The sequence below is a fragment of the Amblyraja radiata genome, chromosome 13, assembly GCF_010909765.2.
Source record: "Amblyraja radiata isolate CabotCenter1 chromosome 13, sAmbRad1.1.pri, whole genome shotgun sequence".
In the NCBI taxonomy this organism is placed as follows: Eukaryota; Metazoa; Chordata; class Chondrichthyes; order Rajiformes; family Rajidae; genus Amblyraja; species Amblyraja radiata.
In genome coordinates, this window is record NC_045968.1 from 3,265,702 (window position 1) to 3,281,809 (window position 16,108).

Genomic DNA, 16,108 nt, shown 5'->3' on the forward strand with positions numbered 1-16,108 from the left:
GAATTGTGAATGTTTTGACACATGGCAATTTAAGAACCTTTACTTGAGCCGGTCATTTGCAGGATTGCGTTGTTGTTCCCCCGCCCCCCGCCCCCCGAAGAACCGTCTCCCTAAAGACTTTGGTCTAATCAGCAAATTACTGCAATAATTAATAACCCGCCGCGGGTAAACTTTAGAAAGCTTTTGGAGAGCGCAACACCGTAAAAAATAATAGCGTTGATGAAAGACAGTTTACCTTTAATTATCCCCCATGGTATCAAGACTTGGCAGGGATCGTTGCAACTGCCGTTTACTACTTCGTACAAAGAAAATGTATGATTTGCCTACGATACTTAAAATAAAATAACATAATTTTTCTATATTTTAAACCGGGTGATATGAAAATATATCAGTGTAACCAACAGTTGAGAGATGGATTTAAGGGACGCAGCTGAGAAAATGGTTAGTAAATTAAACACTACTAAGTAACAGGCAGCATCTCTGGAGAGAAGGAATGGGTGACGGTGTCTCCTTTTCACACCTCACCCTTCCTTATCTCTGTTTCTCCGTCTCCCCTGACTATTAGTCTGAAGAAGGGTCTCGACCCGAAACGTCACCCATTCCTACTCTCCAGAGATGCTGCCTGTCCCGCAAAGTTACTCCAGCTTTTTGTGTCTATCTTCGGCTTAAACCAGCATCTGCAGTTCCCTCTTACACACAACTAGGTAGCGTTCAGTTTAGTTTAGTTTATTGTCACGTGTACCGAGGTACAGTGAAAAGCTTCTGTTGTGTGCTAACCAGTCAGCGGAAAGACAAGACACGATTACAATCGAGCCATTTATAGTGTATAGATACATGATAAGGGAATAACATTTAGTGATCATAGTTAGAGTAAGAAATGTAGCTGTAGGAACAGAGGTTTAAGAGTGTGGAGCGATTATAACATGAGTTTGTTGATCAGCTTCTGTTAGCTAGCACGCAAATCGTCGCCTGTGTTGGGCGCCATAATCCATTCATTCCAATGTTGCCATAACTTTTTTTTTTTTAATAACTTTCAAAAATGGGAACTGATCTCCACTGTACCCGCTTTCCAGATAATGAGTCTTGAAATCGAGTAGTCTTTTGCCACGAGTCTTCTGCTCGCTGGTAAATTATACATCTTCCGCCTCTGGTCCCAGCCACCTCTTGTTATCATGTGTAAATCCACGTTAGAGAGATAGAAATCGGAGTCTTTTGCCAGATATTTTCAGACCAACGACACGGGGTGTTTTTTTTCTCTATAAAGTAAATATGTACAGTGTTTCTCCTCGGTCTCACGTTGCTTATTTTACAAATAATCTCGAACAAAGATAAGCGCTTTTTCCATTCCTAGCACAATGTCAGTTTACGTTTGTCAGGAGGCCTTCATGCCGAAAATTGTTGGTGTTTGGCACATGAGTGGTTAGAATATAAATAAGTGCACTATTTATTGAATTTTAACGTAATTCCCATAAAGCTCTCCAGATTAAAATGATGATATTAATACCTGAGGAGCATAATTACATAACAATATTCTATCTTATCTCACCAACCATCTTCTTGGTGGATTGTATTGTCCTTTTAGCTAAATAGATTGGATGAAGCACAAACGTGTGTTCAATTATATGTTGGATTTGTTTGTATTTGACACGCTACTCAAATGAACAAGTGCAACATTTTTGATAATACCCGTTTTAAAGTGTTTATGTATATTTTGAAACAGCAGTTCAATGCCAACCATTAAAAACAAAGGCCGGGTGATCATTTCTGTGGTGTTTTGATTAATGATCCGACGAGAAAGGTTGGTCAGTCTAATTAGCGCCAGGACACCAAGGTTATTCGTGCAAAATGGCCTCCATTTTTGGGTTGTGCGATTTTTAAAAATACCTATCGGTCACTCATAGTCCATGTCTAAAATTAACTTGTTACAATAATACGTGTATAATAAATCCAATCGCTTTATGTTTGCAGCCTGTGTATATGTCAGCAAAGGATCTTTAAATAAGCATTATTATTTCACACACTAATTTTAGAACATTTCCTTTAACTTTTAGACTATTTAACTTCAGGAAAGGTCATTGCGACGGATTTTTTTTTTAAAGCAGGAAGCCAATCTTTTGCGGTGTGTTTATTTATTCAGCACAACAGTTGAATCTAGGTACCATCTTAAGGAGCTCATTTGAGGCATTAAAAAATAAAATCAGTAGCCATTTTTGCAACTTTTGCTAAGCCACAGGTATAGGATTAAAATATCAAGATCACTCGTTTCCACGACGGGGCAACTGGTAGCGGGGGCGTCTTCTAAGACTTCAGTGATTCAGGATGTTTACGGTGCAGCCATTGAACAGAACTGGATATATATTATTTTTTTAATGCACACAACACCTTCATTTCAACGTGTTTAAGAAGGAACTGCAGATGCTGGAAAATCGAAGGTAGACAAAAATGTTGGAGAAACTCAGCGGGTGCAGCAGCATCTATGGAGCGAAGGAAATAGGCAACGTTTCGGGCCGAAACCCAAGGAAATAGGCAACGTTGCCTATTTCCTTCGCTCCATAGATGCTGCTGCACCCGCTGAGTTTCTCCAGCAATTTTGTCTACCTTCATTTCAACTGCGTTTGCCTCTCAATTCAAGTGCTGAATCAACGCGATTTTATCCTTGATGAGTTCAGAATTGTTTCTTAAACTTCAGCAGAATAATAATGTAATAATGGTGTCTGTGTCTGAACGTATCCAATGACTGATTTGAAAACAGGAATAGTTCGATTATACAGTGGAAACTTGGCTCAGGTGGGATGTGAGGCATGGATTAGAGTTGCACGTTGCCATTTGCAACACCCTTCTGGCATAAAAAGAAAACCCCGACTTAATAAGGATAAAGAGAAAAAAATACAGCGAAGAGGAATGTACAAATGCCAATTTTCTTGATACAAGGAACTGCATGTCCTGGTTTACAAAAATAAAAGACACCGAATGATGGAGTAACTCAGCGGTACATATTTGGAGAACACGGTTAGGTAATGTTTAGGGTCAGGAAAAGGGGTACCGTTCCGAAATGTCGCCTATCCCTGCTCCCCGGAGATGCTGTCTCGCCCGCTGAGTTACTCCAGCAGATTTGCTTGATAATCGGCATCTTATCTTCCCATTCATATTGATCTGTAATAATAATAATAATAATAATAATAACAATAATATATTTTATTGTCATTGCACATAAGCGCAACGAGATTTGGTATGCAGCTTCCATCCGATGTCATAACTTAAATAACTAATAGAATTTAGATTTAGATACCCCGAGAACATGTAATAACACCAGCACTAATTTTAGAACTAATCAGGGGAGCTGAACAGCTCTTAAAAATCGTTAAATGCTGTGCTGAATTTAATCTTAGTTGCATTCGCAAAATGACACTATATATTTGTTAGCCCAGCCTGAAGAAGGGTCTCGACCCGAAACGTTGCCTATTTCCTTCGCTCCATAGATGCTGCTGCACCCGCTGAGTTTCTCCAGCATTTTTGTCCACATTCGATTTTCCAGCATCTGCAGTTCCTTCTTAAACACTATATATTTGAAAAAGCCTTGAAATTTGGCTTCACTAGAGTTGGATATTCGCGGGTTTGCCGTTTTATTACCCTGTGGAAGGGTATGTTTTTTTAGCTCTCCTGGGGGTCATTCTGTCAGCCAGCTTCTCAACATATACTGACGTTCCTGCGTCAATTCTAATTTTGTTCAGAAAATGAATTTACTTTGAAAAAACCATAACTTTGAATTGCAATTGGCGTTGCTTCTGACAATTCCCGAGCCCCATCAGTTATAAAAAAAGGGGACTTGCAATCGTTTATGCTGCAAATGTTGATCACTATTTCAGATTCGGTCCGACAATCATTATGTTTCGCAAATAGGCAGTTGTTATCATCTGATCTTCTATAAATCTTCAACAGAACCGGCTATTTTATAGAAATTTCCTATTGCACTGTTGTCTTCAGAGTGTAGATATATTTTGCTCGCTCATCAGTGTATACGCTTTCCACGGTTTAATACCTCACTGTGTCCACTGCAGTAGTGATTGGTAATATACCTTGCAATTCACCTCTAACCCCGCATCTTTTAAAAATCAAACCTAGTGACATTATTAATATTTAAAGCAAGACGAATTCACTTTACTTCTGTTTTGTAACTCTAAATTCTAATCGATTGGGACAGATAGAAAATAAAGTGCCAGTTCTGAACTTTGGTCTATTTCTAAATTATCACCAATGGGGTTTTTTTGGTGGAATAAATGTTGCATTAATTTATGAGAATCTGTGTCTTGCAGCATCATCGTGATGTTCTGCTGCTTGTGAGCGCAGTTCACACACATGTCCCACACGAGAGGTTACTTGGAGGACACGTCGTTTACATGAAACCATCCGTGTGGACTTTGGAAAAGTTGGTGCAACATCGCCCCCTTTGGGACATTGATTGCGTTGCCCACAGACTCGACCTTGCTTCACTATAATCACGTCTCTCCATCTCCGAGCCAGTCTTGTTTGGAAACTACTTGTTGCAATAACAACCTTCAACTTAAAAAAGAAGGAACCGATGGCGGCTTGCCACGTTGTTGTTTTTTTTTTAAATTATTTAAATCTATTCTTCAAATAAATCGCAAGGGCTATGAATTGTGAGTAAGAATGGTTGCCCTGACATCATGGATCTAGGAGTAGTATATTTGGCCATTAGTAGAAGCAAATGTTAAGGTGAACGGACGAGTCTTTTACCCAAAGTAGGGGATTCAAGAACCAAAGGACATACGTTTAAGGTGAGAGGGGAGATTTAATATGTACCTGAGGGATATCTTTACACATTAGATGGAGGGTTTATGGAATTCCTTCTCTCCAGAGATGCTGCGTGACCCGCCGAGTTACTCCAGCTGTTTGTGTCTATCTTCGGTTTAAACCAGCATCTGCAGTTCCTGCCTACACAGGTAGCCGAGACAGTTGACTTTCATTTAGCCAGGTACGTAGATAGGAAAGGTTTAGAGGGATATGGGCCAACCGCCGGCAGGTGGGACTAGCGTAAATGGGACATCTTGGTTGGCATAGGCAAGTTCGCCCTTTTTCTGTGCTCGATAACTCTATGAACGTCTGAGGTAATGATCGAACTACTTGCATTAAATACCAAGCAAAAAGCCCACTTATTACACGTGGCGAGGTAGGTCTGGTTTTTAGAAAAGAAGGCAAAGACACGTCATTTGTCGACAAAAAGTTTTTAACAGTAAGTCATAGTTCATACTTCAAAATTCAAGTGCCGTTCGAAGAATTTGAAGTTTAAAGGGGATCTCACCTGATTAAAACGTTCCCAGTTGTCAGATTCATTTGAATCTAAACATGGAGGCAAATGCTTTTTCAACGTCATGTCAAACATAAGATGCGAACAGGAGCTCAGAGCAAGGCAAGGGAATCTAATCGACCTCGGAATTATGTAACAGTCATTTTCCACCGCTGCCCATGGCATCCAACACACTATTGCACTCAATATCATCTTCAACCCCGGGGTGAGGTCAAAAAGGTTTCGGTGACATCAGATAGAAGCGATAGTTGCTGTAATGGTTGCTGTAATGTTCATTGAAACATGCTTCCAGTTGATCGCGCTGTCATAGTAATTTAAGATACGTTATGTGTAACAAATCCTTGTAAATAATCGTAATCAAATATTCAAAATGGAACTGGTTTGACTGGAAATATATAACTGTGTTGATATATGAAGTGGAGAATAAAGGACAATATTTTGAATTATCTAGCCAGTGATTAGAACATGAAAGAGTACGGGCAGCAGGGTTCAGTCCAAAGATTATAGAGGAGCCTGTGTCGAACATAATGCTTGTATCTGAAGAAGGGTCTCGACCCGAAACGTCGCCAATTCCTTCTCTCCATAGATGCTGCCCCACCCGCGCGATGTTTCTCCAGCATTTTGTGTCTACCCTCGAATTTATCAGCATCTGCAGTTCTTTCCTAAACATAATGCCAAGACTATCACTTATAGACCTATACATAACCCATATCCCTCCATCCCCTGCATATCCGCGTGCCTATCCAAAAGTCTCTTAAAAGCCTCAACCCCCGACCCCCCACCACCCAGCAGCCCGTTCAAGGCACTCACTGTGTAAAAAAAATTGCCTCGCACATTGAAACATAGAAAATGGGTGCAGGAGGAGGCCATCCGGCCCTTCGAGCCAGCACCGCCATTCATTGTGATCATGGCTGATCGTCCCCTATCAATAACCCGTGCCTGCCTTCTCCCCATATCCCTTGACTCCACTAGCCCCTATAGCTCTATCTAACTCTCTCCTAAATCCATCCAGTGACTTGGCCTCCACTGCCCTCTGTGGCAGGGAATTCCACAAATTCACAACTCTCTGGGTGAAATTTTTTTTCTCACCTCAGTCTTAAATGACCTCCCCTTTATTCTAAGACATCTCCTTTAAACGTTGCCATTTTCACAAAGATATGTCCTCTAGTATTTGAATTTTTCCAATTTTTCTTAGTGTGTCTAGGCTGATAGATTTCATTTTCATTAGCTTATGTAGCTCCTCGCATTCCTCCAGATGTATAAACAGTTTTAAAATCCAAATAACAGACTTGCATCGCCGGGACATCCACATCAGGATGGATCACCCTGCCCAACCTCCACAGCCAAGTAGGTATGCAGGGGCCAGCGGTGTTTATTTTTCAAATCTAGTTAAACAGGAAAATATGTGTTGGTTTTATTCTCAGAAATCCGGCGATTGTGTTGATGGCAAAAATCGATATTTTTGGTTCTAAAAACTAAAGACGTTAATTCGACTCAATTATTTGAAACTCTTCCGTTCATTATCCGCACACACACACACACACACACACACACACACACACACACACACACACACACACACACACACACACACACACACACTCATACACACCACACACACACACCACACACACACCACACACCACACACACACACACCCTCACACACACACCCTCATACACACACACACACACACACACACCCTCTCTCACACACACACACACACGCACACACGCGCACACACCCTCATACACACCACACACACCACACACACATACACACCACACACACACACACACCACACACACACACACACACACACACACACACACACACACACACACACACACACACACGCACACACGCACACACGCACACACACGCGCGCACACACACAACTCTTGAAGACGAACCCGCTGTTTTCATTAGAACAATGTTAATTGTTTCAGGGTGTTTGAAATCAAGTATGTTGTATAAACTGATGATATCTCACGGTCGTAAGAAGATGAAGGTATATTTTCAGTCCTGATCTCTTAAACGCGGAGGGCTTTTATTTTTTAAGGCAGAAAATAACTATTTGCATTCATCCTTGTCGCTTTCTTACTTATCTCAAAGGAGATAAATTTCAACAAATTTAAAACTGACGTTTAGTTGTTTTTCTATCTAATAATAAAAAAAACAAATATAAACGGAATATAAGAATGATTGGAATCAAATTGAAGTTAAGAATTAACAACAGCCGGCGTTCCCCTTATATTGTTCTTCCGAACATTTGTGCTTCCGAGCAAAATAAATAGAGAATTATAAAAAGTCAAATACCCAATCGCTGATTTCATTTAGATGAAACAAACTTCATTTGTTTTCCTTTAAAAACGTGTTTTAATTCCCCTAGATTTTTTGTTTTAGTTGAGGTAAAATAGCACTGTATATTCTTGAAAGACACAAAATGCTGGAGGGAGCAACTCAGCAGGACGTGAGATGCTGCCGGTCCCGCTGAGTTACTCCAGCATTTTGCGTCTATCTTCAGTGTAAACCAGCATCTGCAGTTCCTTCCTACACTATATATCCTTGATCGACACGTGTAAAAAAAATAAAAATAAACAGTTGTTAATTTAATTGTATAGGGCTCTGGTGAGACCACATCTGGAGTATTGTGTACAGTTTTGGTCTCCTAATTTGAGGAAGGACATCCTTGTGATTGAGGCAGTGCAGCGTAGGTTCACGAGATTGATCCCTGGGATGGCGGGACTGTCATATGAGGTAAGATTGAAAAAACTTGTATCCACTGGAGTTTAGAAGGATGAGGGGGGTCTTATAGAAACATATAAAATTATAAAAGGACTGGACAAGCTAGATGCAGGAAAAATGTTCCCAATGTTGGGCGAGTCCAGAACCAGGGGCCACAGCCTTATAATAAATGGGAGGTCATTTAAGATTGAGGTGAGAAAAAAACGTTTTCACCCAGAGAGTTGTGAATTTGTGGAATTCCCTGCCGCAGAGGGCAGTGGAGGCCAAGTCACTGGATGGATTTAAGAGAGAGTTAGATAGAGCTCTAGTGGCTAGTGGAGTCAAGGGATATGAGGAGAGGGCATGCACGGGTTATTGATAGGGGACGATCAGCCATGATCACAATGAATGGCGGGGCTGGCTCAAAGGGCCGAATGGCCTTCTCCTAGCACCTATTTTCTATGTAATCTTAGCATGCTCGCACATTCTGCAGACGTTTTATCACGAATATTTGCAAATAATATTTTCCATTTGAGCGCAAGGTTTCAAACGCAATTGACGAGAGCACTTGAGAAGAGATGGGGGATTTTTTATTAAAGCAGCGAGTTAGCTGTGATCTGAAATGCAAGATAGACACAAAATGCTGTCGTCTTCTTCTTGCGTATGGCGTGCACAGCCTAAAGATGCAGGACAACTTGTTCTATTTGATCTTAGAAACATAGAAAACAGATGCAGGAGGAGGCCATTCGGCCCTACGAGCCAGCACTGGCTCGCCACACGCTAGAATTTAGAAGATTGAGGGGGGATCTTATAGAAACTTACAAAATTCTTAAGGGGTTGGACAGGCTAGATGCAGGAAGATTATTCCCGATGTTGGGAAAGTCCAGAACTAGGGGTCACAGTTTAAGGATGAGAGGGAGGTCTTTTAGGACCGAGATGAGAAAATAATTTTTTGCACAGAGAGTGACGAATCTGTGGAATTCTCTGCCACAGAAGGTAGTTGAGGCCAGTTCATTGGCTATATTTAAGAGGGTGTTAGATGTGGCCCTTGTGGCTAAAGGGATCAGGGGGTATGGAGAGAAGGCAGGGATGGGATACTGAGTTGGATGATCAGCCATGGTCATATCGAATGACGGTGCAGGCTCGAAGGGCCGAATGGCCTACTCCTGCACCTATTTTCTATGTTTCTACGCCATTCATTGTGATCATGGCTGATCGTCCACAATCTATAACCCGTGCCCGCCTTCTCCCCATATCCCCTGACTCCACTAGCCCCCTAGAGCTCTATCCAACTATCTCTTAAATCCATCCAGTGACTTGGCCTCCACTGCCCTCTGTGGCAGGGAATTCCATGAATTCACAACTCTCTGGGTGAAAAAGTTTGTTCTCACCTCAGTCCTAAATGACCTCCCCTTTATTCTAAGACTGTGGCCCCTGGTTCTGGACTCGACCAACATTGGGAACATTCTTCCTGCATCTAGCTTGTCCAGTCCTTTTATAATTTTATCTTATTTGATTGTGCACGCCAGGTTGATTGCATTCGTTGAAACGGGGCGGACCACGTGAAGGTTGCAATCTCCCACCCTAATGCTGGAGTAACTCAGGGGGACAGGCAGCATCTCTGGGGAGAAGGGATGGGTGACGTTTCGGGTCGAGACCCTTCTTCAGATTTAAATGTAATGTTGAAGAGCAGATTCGAATGTATCTTTGAACATGGAAGTGAATATGTTTTTGAAGAGAAAGACAAAGCAGAGCTGTGAGCAAAGTTTGGGGTAGTGTGGCTGAATTGATACTCCTACCGATGAGCCGATGCCGTCCTTCTGTTAGACACAAAGGGACTACAGATGCTGATTTACACAGAAGGACACAAAGTGCTGGAGCAACTCAGAGGGCGAGGCACATCTCTGGAGAAGGTGGGTAGGTAATGTTTTGGGTCGACTCGGGACCTTCGGGACTGATTGTAGGGGAGTTTGTTGGGGGGGGGGGGGGTGATCTGGGAGAGAGGAGAGACAGGACAAAGCGTGGAAGCTCGTCCTTCTGTAAATGTGCCGGCGTGCAGATATTTGAGCAGCATTTTGCATCGACGTTTGCACCTCGAGCACCGCCATGGGACATGTTTTGGAATTAGTACGAACATCAACAATTTAAATCCAACATAGACTCAAAATGCTGGAGTAACTCAGCGGGACGGGCAACATCTCTGGAGAGAAGGAATGGGTGACGTTTCGGGTCGAGACCCTTCTTCAGATCCGAAACGTCTCTCCAGAGATGCTGCCTGTCCCGCTGAGTCACTCCAGCATTTTATGTCTATCGGTTTAAACCAGCATCTGCAGTTCCTTCCTAACCATTTAAATCCATTGGTTTTTAAGTATTTTGTAATGCTGCCCTTATTAATAGCACCACGAAGTGTGTTTGAACCGTGTCTGGACCTTGTCTGGAACTGCAGATGCTGGTTTAAGCCTAACATAGACACCAAATGCTGGAGTAACTCAGCGGGACAGGCAGCATCTCTGGAGAGAAGGAATGGGTGACATTTCGGGTCGAGACCCTTCTTAACATAGAAACATAGAAAATCGGTGCAGGAGGATGCCATTCGGCCCTTCGAGCCAGCACCGCCATTCATTGTGATCATGGCTGATCGTCCCCTATCAATAACCCGTGCCTGCCTTCTCTCCATATCTCTTGACTCCACTAGCCCCTAGAGCTTTATCTAACTCTCTCTTAAATCCATCCAGTGACTTGGCCTCCACTGCCCTCTGTGGCAGGGAATTCCATAAATTCACAACTCTCTGGGTGGAAAAGTTTTTTCTCACCTCAGTCTTAAATGGCCTCCCCTTTATTATTCAGACAGGATTTTGTCTATTTTTTTTCACTCCAACGTTTAACTGTGCTTTCAATTGCTCTTGTTATTTTCACATTGAAACAGAAATGCACTCCCTGGTCATGTTGAGGCTGGGGCGCCAGGGGGCATCAGGCCAACACGTTTGAACCAACCTGCTCCAAATTATCGTCTCCGTTCGATCCAGTGGTTGCAGTCGAGCTCGCCGCCCGCGGTCCAAGTTCCTCTCTACTGAAGGGGAATCAACGCACCTGCTGCCGAGGTGCTGTGTTTGGTGTGGCCCGCCCATGTACGTGCTTCGTTGAACGGCAGCCAGGCTGTCAGGTACTTGAAAACTTGCAGATGGGCCAAAAACGCGTCAAATTACTAGCGTTTCTTTCATTGAAAGGACACCTCTTGGCACCTTGTATTAAATGCAAGACTGGTCTCACTTCGCACGAAGCGTGTGCAGGAAGGATCTGCAGATGCTAGTTTACACCGAAGATAGTCACAAAATGCTGGAGTAATCAGCAGGCCAGGCACACGGCGTTGCAGGTTGCATATCAAGTCCAACCATAGTCCTCGTGTAATGTGTGGTTAGAAACTGGTACATAGTACATAGTTAATCCATTTATCAAGCAGTCCCCACTTGATGTTGTTACCTGGTGTAGTATCAACATATACATGTGGCCACCACCAAATGTGCGCTGTGTCAGGCTTTCTCTCATTGATTCTAAAGTTGTCATCATTGCTGGGATGGTTGGCAGGTGTGATACCATCCCTACTTTCATACAACGAATATCTTGCTGGGGCTATTGAGGAGCAGTCGAAGGTCGGTGATCCAACACAATGCATTAAACGAGTCAGGAACCCCTGTCCCGACCCCCAAAAAGAGAACCAATTTGGCATAGACTCGTGCAGACACGCAGGGGTGGGGAGACTGCAACCTTCACGTGGTCCGCCCTGTTTCGACTAATGCAATCAACTCGACGTGCACAAACGGAAGATCAAATAGAACAAGTTTTCCAACAACTTTCGGCTGATCACGCCACACGAAAGAAGAAGCAGACACGTAAACAAGCCCTTCGGCCCATCGTGTCCGTGCCAACCATCCGGCAACATATATATTAATCCCACACTGACTCCCTTGTAAAGTTAGATTTTTAAATGTTCCTCCTGCCTCACTGCAGTATTAGTTTAGGACAAGACTTTGTTCAAAACAACGAGTCCGAAGAAGTGTGGCGAGTTGTAATGTCGAAATCCATGTGTTCCTGCCTGGAATGCTGCATAACAAAGTCACTCCGGCACTTTGGGTCTTTGCTGTTCAAAACAACGTTTATTTCAAGACTTTTAATAGTGAATTAAAATTCTCAAATTGCCGGAGTCATGTACAAACACATTCTCTGGTTTAAAACACCCAAAGGTAAGTAACCTTCCCCAGTAATGTATTACTGAGGGAAAAAACACTCACTGAAGATATCAGAATGAAGTATTAATGTGTTTGCTGTCAGGAATTACACATTTATTGAGGCACTATTATTAATATTATGATAGAAATTTACAAAGCCTAACACAAAAATAAGGTACAACCAACCTTATTCAAAATTAAATGGTTTTAATATAAATATTTATGCATGACATTATGTTAAACATGTGTAGGAAAGAACTGCAAATGCTGGTTTAAATCGAAGTTAGACACAAAATGCTGGAGTAACTCAGCGGGACAGGAAGCATCTCTGGAGAGAAGGGATGGGTGACGTTTCGAGTCGAGACCCTTCTTCAGGCTGAACTTTATATTAAACATGGCATGTTTAGTTATTTATATTAATGGAGGCATATCGATGTCTGAGATTAGATAGTTACACCACACCTCCAGTGAGGTCATAAGTGATAGGTGCAAAATTAGGCCATTCAGCCCATCAAGTCTACTCCATCATTCAATCATGGCTGATCTATCTCTCCCTCCTAACCCCTTTCTCCTGCCTTCTCCTCATTACTAATCAGAAATACCCATATTATCTGTAACTTTCTGCTTGATGTAGTTTAACACTAAAGGGCCTGTCCCACGAGCATGCGACTGCATGCGGCAAGCGCGACCTAACGTGGTAGCTTGAGCCGTACGGCCTCGCGGGGCCGGTCCCACCGATCGCCGGAGCCATATAGAGTTGTGCGGGGCTGGTCCCGACATCGCGCGGGGCTCCGAAAAACTGACACTGTCCAAAAATTCCGCGCGGCAACGACCCATCGTCCCGCAGTCTTGAAGCCGTACGCACCGCCTCGACGGGCGTGCGCAGCGTCTTGAAGCCGTACGCCTTCGCTCGAACTTCACGTCAACTCGTACGGGGATCACTCGACCTACGCGCGGCCCCCGCTTCCAGTTTTGTCGCGCTTGCCACATGCAGTCGCATGCTCGTGGGACAGGCCCTTTAGTCACTTAGGATTTCAAATGCTGCTTTGACTTTGGTTCATCAACTACAGTGATGCTGACAAGCAAAATATATTCATCCCTGGGCATTGGGTTAATTTTGAAGGAATTCCAATTGATACAGTAACTTTATGACACTACATGGATTTCTGGGGAGTGGATAGATTGTGATACATAGTAGAAAGTGAGGAGATTTAGTTCATCTAAGAAAGCCAAAAAAAAAGTGAAAGGCCAGTTAAGCAATGATAATTGCTCAATGAACCATGTATTGATAGATACCATTCCTGCAAGGTTCCTGTTCAAATGTGGCCAGAGAAATCTTATCTAGTCCTATCTATCTATTTCATTGCATTTACTGTAACCCACATAACCCAGAGGACACAGGTTCAAGGTGAAGGGGAAAAGATTTGATAGGAATCTGAGGAGTAACTTTTTCACACAGGTGGGTGGTGGGTGTAGAATAGAATAGAATAGAATAGAAATAATTTTATTGCCACACAACCAAGGTCGGTGGTATTTGGGTTGCCAGCAGCGGTACAATAATAAAGAACACAACCACATTAAAATTTTACACAAACATCCACCACAGCATTCATCACTGTGGTGGAAGGCACAGAACTTGGCCAGTCCTCCTCCATTTTCCCCCGTGGTCGGGACCATCACCCTCCACAGCCGTTGCTGCGGGCGTCCAGATGGTAAGGGACAAAGTCAAAGTCAAGGTGAGTCCAGGATCGGCTCTTCCCAACCAGAGACCGCGGCTTCAGGCTGGTGTAGGCCGCAGGCCGGCGGTCAAAGTTTTAAAGTACCTGCCGTGCCGCAGCCGGAAGCACCGCAGTCTGCAGGGCCGGCGGTCGAAGCTCCCCTCCAGGGGAGATGGTAAGTCCATGCCGCACCCGCGGTAGAAGATGGCCGCAGGCCGGCGGTGGAAGCTTCTTCCACCCGGGTCCCCAACGTGAGATCCCGGGCTGTAGACGCCGCACCAGCTGGAGTTCTGCAGACCGCTGCTTCAGGCTGCCGGCTGCCGCGGGCCAGCGTAACGGAGCGCTCCCCTCCAGCGAGGTCTCACCCGCTCCGCGCCGAGAGTCCACGCTGTGCCCGCCGCTGAAGCTCCGGGCGCGTCTCCGGGAAAGTCGGCGCCGATCCTTGCTGTTAGGCCACGGGGGAGGCGACCTGAAAAAAATCGCCTCTCCATGGAAGAGGCGGCCGAAACGGTTTCCCCCTTACCCCCCCACACCACCCCCCACACATAACACACAAAGAAACATTAAAAACACACTTTTAAACATACTAAAAAAATAAAAAAAGTTGAAAAAAAGACGGACACGCTGCCGACAGGCGCTGCCAGTGCAGCGCCCCCTACCGAAATGTATGGAACAAGCTGCCAGAGGAGGTAGTTGAGGCTGGGACTGTCACTTTTTTTTGAGAAACAGTTAGACAGGTACATGGAATGGATAAGTTTGGATGGATATGGACCAAGCACAGGCAAGTGGAACGAGTGTAGCTGGGACATTGTTGGCCAGTGTGGGCAAGTTGGGCCGGAGGGCCTGTTTCCACACTGTATCACTCTATGACTATGACACATTTTCCAGGTGGCCTTTCATACATGGAGACCTCGCTAACCTTGTCTCTTCAGTCTCTCTGGTGCTATGACACAGAACCTTCCTCCTCCCCGATGAGATTGAGTAGCTTAAAGTAAATGGAAATCACAAAGTTCAATCAATAAACTTGGAGAAATCATGCTATTGTCCTTGAGAGAGTGCTAAAGCAGGCAGCAGAAACATTCTAGCCATTACCAATTTAAATGGTAAGAAAGATTAAGGAAGTTGTGCTTTTACCAACAAACTATTTTGTGAGCTGTTCAGGAGTTTGCAGAGCAGTGACACATTGTACAGCTCACAGATTGAATGCTTCTCTACCTTTTGAGTGTCGAGGGCCAGGGATCATAAATTATGAATTTGGAAGTTAAAAATATTGGATAATGTCAAACGTAAACCTCATAACTGGATCGTGCAGCACATTCCAGGTTCAATTGATGATTGCATCGTAGCTGAAATTTATGGCAGAACCATTCTGTGCTGAAGGTGCATCTGCAGTCAGAGCCTTTATCCCAAGGGCAGATCATCTCCAATTCTAGGTGAGAACATTAAGAAGAATGTCCACTTTATTTACGTCAGCAAGCAGAACAGCAGAGCCTGTTGTAATCCACAACATCGAATATAAAACAGTACAGCACAGGGTGGGCCCTTCTGCCCACAATGCTTGTGCCCAACATGATGCCAAGCTAAGATGGACACAAAATGCTGGAATAACAAAGCGGGTCAGACAACATCTCTGGAGAGAAATAATTGGTGACATTTCGGGTCAAGACGCTTCTTCAGAAGTCTGAAGAAGGGTCTCGACTCAAAAATGCCACCTGTTCCTTTTGTCCAGAGATGCTGCCTGACTCACTGTGTTACTCCAGCATTTTGTGGCTATCTTTGGTGTAAGCCAGCATCTGCGGTTCCTTTCTATATACGATGTCAAGCTAAACTGTTCTCTTCTGCCAATACATGATACATACCCCTCTACTCCACTGCACTTCCACATGCCTATCTAAAAGCCTCATCAGCACCACTATAGTAACAGCCTCCACCACCACCCCTTGCAATGCATTCCAGGCCATAATTCTCGGCGTAATGTTGGGGAATTTATATATCGTTGCACCGACTACACTTTATAACCACATCCAAAGCAAAAGGGGATGTCTAAGAATTGTCAACGTATTTGGCAAGAGACTGTACTAACTTCAACTGTTGTAATCAAATACAACAAT